Below are 7,180 nucleotides of genomic sequence, written 5' to 3'. Positions count from 1 at the left end.
AACCCTCGGATACAGCATTGTTCCCATGAGTATGTCAATTTAACTGATTCTCTGTGAAATGTGCCTGGTCATACCTTTGAGGACACCTCTCTCTCCTCCCATAATCCTTTTTCACCATGGCTAGTAACAAAAAATTCTACTTGAGCTTCAGACTGTTGCTTTTGAGCCTGTGGTTTCTGTACTTGTACTGAGATCCTTTGTCGTTTCAGTAACTAAATGAAATCATCAGGAGCGCCGGGGCGGCTCAGTCAGCTAAGCACCTGACTCTTGATTTTGGTTCAAGTCATGATCTCAGGGTCGTGGGATTGAGCCCCCCACTGGGCTCTGCACTCAGCACAGAGTATGCTTATCCCTCTCCCTCTGCTCCTCCCCCAACTCCCTCTCTTTCTAAAATAAGTAAAATATTTTAAAAGATAATTAAATAAATTCAGTCATCAAATTGTGTGCCATAGCAACTAGTGTTAAAAATTTCTAATGCAGGGGCGCCTGGGTGGCTCAGTTGGTTAAGCGACTGCCTTCGGCTCAGGTCATGATCCTGGAGTCCCGGGATCGAGTCCCGCATCGGGCTCCCTGCTCGGCAGGGAGTCTGCTTCTCCCTCTGACCCTCCCCACTCTCATGCTCTCTCTATCTCATTCTCTCTCTCAAATAAATAAATAAAATCTTTAAAAAAAAAAAAATTTCTAATGCAGGGCGCCTGGGTGGCTCAGTCGGTTAAGCGTCTGCCTTTGGCTCGGCTCATGATCTCAGGGTCCTGGGATCGAGGCCCCATGTCAGGCTCCCTGCTCAGTGGAGAGCCTGCTTCTCCCTCTCCCTCTGTGTTCCTCTCTCTCAAAAATAAATAAATAAAAATATATATATATATATATATAAAAAGAATTTCTACTGCAATTCCTTTCTGAATATTCTGTGCTTGCCTTCCAGGATGTAGGATCCGATTTTTCCTCTGTGTCAGTTGGTCCCCATTCTTTGCATGGGCAATTTTTTCCTCCTGAGAGTGGTTTCTAAGTTGAGGTTAGTGCCGAGTAAGCTCAAATCCAGCCATGAACAGAAATGTCTGGAGAAGATGTGCTGTCCTAGTGTGGATTACACGTTCCTGGGTTGCTGAGCCAGCGTCCAAGATAAAGCCTCGGTAGAAACAACTGTGATTTCAGTGATTACATGTTGAGCAGGGTCAGAGAAGTTTGTGTTACAACTTGCTCATCCCTCTTGGCTCAGACAGTCTGCTATCTGCGCTGTCTGAGTCGGGCTGAGACAGAGGCTCAGACCTGGCCAGAGAGATGGGTTTTGCCACATAGATTTCAGTCAGGTTGACCTCCTTACATTTCTGAAGGACTGGGGAAGGACTAACGCTATCAAGGTATTTAGCACCGTATACTATGTTTTTAAAGGTACCTTCATGATTATTTACTTTCATTTGCCCCTGATTTATTGAGGGTCTTCATTTGACCAACGAGGAGATACAACCATGGCTTGCTGGCCCATCACCCTAACCACTATTTTATTTTATTTTTTATTTTTATTTTTTTTTAAAGATTTTATTTATTTATTAGAGAGAGACACAGCGAGAGAGGGAACACAAGCAGAGGGGGTGGGAGAGGGAGAAGCAGGCTTCCCGCCGAGCAGGGAGCCCGATGCAGGGCTTGATCCCAGGACCCTGGGATCATGACCTGAGCCGAAGGCAGACGCTTAACGACTGAGCCACCCAGGCGCCCCCCTAACCACTATTTTAGCATCTTACCGTATTCTCTCATGATTATGATCCATTTTCCTATTATGTACATGTACTTTATGATAAGGTTCCTCAAATCCCTTTTTTGGAGAGATCAAGGCAGGATTTAAATATATTAGTAATTTGCCCAATATTAAGGAACCAGTTAGTGGCAGAATTATTACTTGGAATGGAATTGTCTTTCAGCATCTGGGCCATATACCCTACACAGCTCACACCCCTCTCGTTGCCTATGGTTTTTCCCTCTCTTTCTCTTCCCTTACTTAGGATCAGGGATAAGAAGCATAGAGCTGGCTCACCTAGCTTCCTCTCATGTTAACATCTGATATAACCATGGTACATTTATCAAAACTAAGAAACTATTGGTAGAAGATGTAACTATAGTCTTTTGCCTGCTTTTAAAAAACCTTTTTCGAGACCCCATTTTTAAAGTAATACATTAAAGCAAAATGAAAAATACTCAGTATTAATACCCAAGCTATGGGACAACAGGAGTGTGGTTGTTGATTTTACTTTCGTAATACAATCAAGACTGCCCGATGTATATAATGTGTTCATAATTAACTGCGAGTAATGTCATTAAACCACTTGCTAAAATGTCCTGAAAGTTTCAAAAGAGATTTTTAAAAGATCCATCAGAATTAACAGGTCATTCATAACAATATGCCACAGATTTAAGTATTTATTAGAAATAGAAAATTTATTTATAAAGATTACATTTAAAATTTTTTATTACATCATTTCAGACCTACAGAAAAATTGTAAGAATAGCATAAAAAGTTCTTCAGTACTCTTTCCTCGGATTCCTCAAATGTTAACATTTTATCACATTTGCTTTTTCTCTGCTCTCACTCTTGCTCTCTGCATAGAGAGAAAGAGAGAAATGTTTTAAGTTGCAGACATGATGCCCTTTTACCCGTAAATACTTCAATGTATATTTCCTAAAGACGGGGAACTTTCTTACATAACTACAGCACAGTTGTCAAAATCAGGAAATTACCATCAATACAATATGATTATCTTATCCACAGCCATTATTCAGATTGCACCATTTGTGGTAGGCAGACTAATGGTCCCTCCAAAGATGTCCACATCCTAATCCCCAGAACCTGTGAATGTGTAAAGTTGCACGGCAAAGGGGAATTAAGGTTTCTGATGTCATTAAGGTTGTGAATCAGCCCATCTTAAAGTAGATTATCCTGGGTTATCTGGGTAGGCCAACATAATAATCATAAGGATTCTTATAATTGGAGGAGGGAGGCAGAAAAGGAGGTCGGGGTGATGCAATGAGATGGGGACTCAGCCTGCCATTTGGGGCTTAAAGATGGAGTGGGAGGCAGGAGCCAAGGAACGTGGGCAGCCTCGAAAATCTGCAAGAGGCAAGGGAAGAGATTCTCCCCTAGAGCCTCCAGAGGGGGAACACAGCCCTGCTGACACTTTGAGTTTAACCCAGGAAGATCCCTGTCAGACTTCTAACCTACAGAAATAAAAGAGAATAAAGTTGTATTGTTTCAAGCCACTAAATTTGAGGCCACTTGTTGTGCAGCCATAGAAAACTAATACACCATTTGTCCCGGTAATGTCTTTTTAAAAAAGAGAAAATCTGGGGGCACCTGGGTGGCTCAGACGGTTGAGCATCTGCCTTCGGCTCAGGTCATGATCCCAGGGTCCTGGGATTGAGCCCCACATCGAGCTCCCTGCTTGGTGGGGAGCCTGCTTCTCCCTCTCCCTCTGCTGTTCCCCCTGCTTGTAATCTCTCACTCTCTCTGTCAAATAAATAAATAAAAGCTTTAAAAAAAAAAAAAAGAAAGAAAATCTGAAACTATGTGTTCAGTTGTCATGTCTCTTTTATTTCCTTTACTCTGGAGCAGTTCCTGAGTCTTCCTTTGTATTTTCTGATGTTGACATTTTAAGAAAATAGACAGTTATTTTGTAGCATGTTCTTCAGTTTGGTTCCTTTGATGTTTTCTCTTGATTGGATTCAGGTTGTGCACTTTGACAGCGAGATCGCAGAAGTGATGCTGAATTCCCTTCAGTACATAGTAACAGGAGGCACATAAGTCATTGCTGACAATGCTCACTTTGACAGCTGATTGGGGTGGTGCCTCCCAGATTTCTCCATTGTGAAGTTACTCGGTAACCCTTTGTAATTAATAAGTATCTTATGAGGACATACTTTGAAACTATATAAATATCCTGTTACTCCTTACACTTTTACCCACTAGTTTTAGCATCCATTGATGAGGCTGCCAAAGGGAGAATTCCATCATTCTTTATATATATATTAGTTGGCATTATTCTGAGAGGTAGTTTTTCCTTCTGTCCCACTTTTTATGTTAGATCTTCATATTAGATTTATGGATTCCTCTTTTATTTAATAAGTTACAATAGGTTGTTCTTGAGATTTATTTTGATCTTTAAATGTCCCTTATTTAGCCGTGGCAGTAGTTCAAAGCTGACCCCTGTGATCTTTTGATAATTTCCCTCATTCTTTGAGCGTTATCTTACTTTTGGCACAACAAGACATTTCAGGCTCGTCTTGTATTATCTGTGCCATAATTCTGGAACCAGCCACTCCTCCAAGGAGCAAAATTAGGTTTTATTAATTCCCCAAACGCCAAGAGCCAACAACAACAAAAATGGGCCACTCAAATTGATGAAAATCTCTCAAAGATGATGCTGAATTTTGAGCAAATTGTTTATTAGGCTACTTGGCTTTAGGGAGCATGGCCTATTTTATGCATTATTGACAAATATTTTTGGAGCACTCATTGCTTTTGCAGCCTACCTGGTACCAGTACCCATGGGTTTTACACTGTGACAAAGGCAATTTTTCCTACTTTGAGAAATCTATTTAAGTAGGGGAGGCAGCAAAAGACAAAACATAAGAAATAGTAAAAAAAAAAAAAATAGAGGAAAACATATCTCTTTAAATAGGGATATGTGAGCATGTTGGTAAACAGATGCATCGGAACATTATATATTAATATTAGTATATTGATTTATTCACTAAAATAAATAAATGCTGAGGACTGTTCTTTTTGCTAAGTCTATGAAGGACAAATTATATTTGTACAAAAAAGTATAATTTTTGGCTGTGTTGAAGAGAACATGGTGTGGGAAATGGGTTCAGGGACATTGATCCAGATTTGAAAAGGCAGACAGCGAATTCGATGATATGCAATTGAGTGGTTGAATTTTCCTCCCATCCACTGCTCTCTGTATTGAAGATGTTCTGGAACCCAGCACTGTAGTCTCTAATCACAGGGAGAACTCTTACGCTCCATGTGCTCAGTTTCCATGTTCCAGTTTTTGATTGATTATTGTTGGCTGTCATCTCATAAGACCAATGACATAGCAAATTATTTCATTATTTCAAACTCTCACTGTTTATTGAGGCTCTACAGAAGTGCCCAGTTATTAATCAGAGCCCAAACGAGAAAGATCTCCCCATGTTGAGATCAAAAAGAGTAGTTACCAAACTATTGATAGTCTATTGGTGTCTAATCAGATTCTAAAGAATGGCTGGCAAAAACTATTGTGGACTTTTTTGTGCCTTTGTGCTGAGTTTGGTGAGGGTTGAATATGTAATAAAATAAAGTTTGCATTCACATAGGATTGTGGACTCAGGAGTTCTAGAGCAATCGTACTCAAAGTGGAGTCCTAGAGCCAGCAACGTCTGCCTCACCTGTTAACTTCTTAGAAATTCACATTCTCGATACCACCTCAGACCTACTGAATCAGAAATTCAGGGGTGGAGGGGTCAGAGGGTAATCTGTGTTTTAACAAGCCCCCTCCAGGGGATTCTGATGCTGGCCAGAGAATTAGAGTGCTGTGTATTGGTTCTCAACAATTATATCTTCTGTGTCTGTGTGTTGGACTCAACCAGGCATTATTTTCACTCTCAGCTACCTTTCCTGGCTAACTCCTTGAATTGGGAAGAATGTTCAGAATATGTGCTAATTACAGTCTTAGAGACAAACAATATTAACTCTTCTCTGTGCTTAAAACTTATACTGAGAAACTCTAACTATATAAACATCAAATTTGTTAATTAATCAAGACATTCGTCTTATGGAATACAAAAGCCTTTTTAAAAAGTAGGTGAAAACTGACAAATCTATTTAAAAAATTTTAATATAAGTATTTTTGTTTCCAATTGATTTCTCCACTTTTCACAAGATCTTCTAAATAATAATTTCTATCCACTAGATGTGAACAGGCCAAAAGATCATGGGAGAGACTAGACTTTTTATGATTCATAATTATCATCTAATGCTATGAATTTGGCAAGCTTGTTCTGAACGTTTCCACAAGCATGAAATAAAAGAGCCAAGTCATTTAATGTGGGAGATGCATTTGAAATTAGGTAAAGCAACAAATATACCTTAAGACATCCAAAGAAGTTCAGTTTAAAACTTCAGGCCCTACTGAGTGGCCACAATTCATGGACAAGTTAACTGGGTACCCTTAACTAAGTCTCTCAACTCTGCCTATTTTTCCTATAAATGGGGCTGTCACAACCCCACAGAACTGTTCAAGTCAATGGGTAAGTATGTAAAAAAAATACAAAATTTAGTATAATCAGGTAAATTAAGCTTTTGTGGGGTTGGAAGCTTGTGCAGCTTGGGGCCTTCTTTTAAAAAAATATATAAGATCACAAATGCAAAAGTAAGCGTGGAGCCAGAAAGGGGCCCATGAGCTCCATTACTTCCACATGGGAAATCCACCTCCGTGCTGTGACTATATTTATTTTCAGCTAGTTGCTTCCTTTATGTCACTGTGTCATCGGGTGTGAGCATGACTGTACTTCCCTTCCACGGCAGACACCTCAGCCGCCGTCTGGCCCGGAGAACCTATTTGGTGTGCTCACTGCATGACAACAGTGGGTGTGGCTCGGAGGGGAGTGCCAGGCTCTACAGACCGTGCCCAGAGGCTGCAGAATCAGACTTTTGCCAGAGGAAGAAAGAGCGCCCGGAGGCATGCATTCACCGGAGCAATGGTGAATGGCTTGACTGGGCAGAGCCTTCCAGATCTTCGTCATTAAACCTCTTAATCTCAAACATGGAAGAGGTAAAACTCAATTTTTAAAGATCACTTGTTAAAATAGGACCACTCCTATCCTCAGGTTTTAAATGTTTTATTTATTTATTCATGAGAGTCAGAGAGAGAGGCAGAGGCAGAGGGAGAAGCAGGCTCCCCGCCTAGCAGGGAGCCCGATGCGGGACTCGATCCCAGGACCCTGGGATCATGACCTGAGCCGAAGGCAGACGCTCAACCATCTGAGCCACCCAGGCACCCCATTCAGTGTTTTCTGATCAGAATATTCTTCAATGTGCCATTCTTAAGAGAGCAAAAATCCACAGGTTACTCTGGAGTCCCCAGTGAAATGGACTCCCTAAATGAAGGACACTATTATTATTCTGCACCAGCTCACAGGTCCAGAAGTA

The 7,180-nt window shown here is 40.8% G+C and overlaps 1 protein-coding gene across 3 annotated transcripts in view; it reads left to right on the top strand.

The window, feature by feature from the left end:
• Positions 1-1,681: 1,681 nt before the first annotated feature.
• The window catches only part of LAMC2 (laminin subunit gamma 2), an 82,586-nt gene continuing 77,087 nt past the window's right edge, over positions 1,682-7,180 (top strand). For all 3 annotated transcript variants that reach the window (XM_081824751.1, XM_081824750.1, XM_081824748.1), the window contains exon 1: positions 1,682-6,803. The gene's annotated coding sequence lies outside the window, so the exon portion shown is untranslated. The remainder of the gene's footprint in view (positions 6,804-7,180) is intronic.

The sequence above is a fragment of the Leptonychotes weddellii genome, chromosome 6 (genome assembly GCF_054177405.1).
Source record: "Leptonychotes weddellii isolate Sample4059 chromosome 6, ASM5417740v2, whole genome shotgun sequence".
Lineage (NCBI taxonomy): Eukaryota > Metazoa > Chordata > Mammalia > Carnivora > Phocidae > Leptonychotes > Leptonychotes weddellii.
This window is presented reverse-complemented; position numbering and strand designations above follow the sequence as displayed.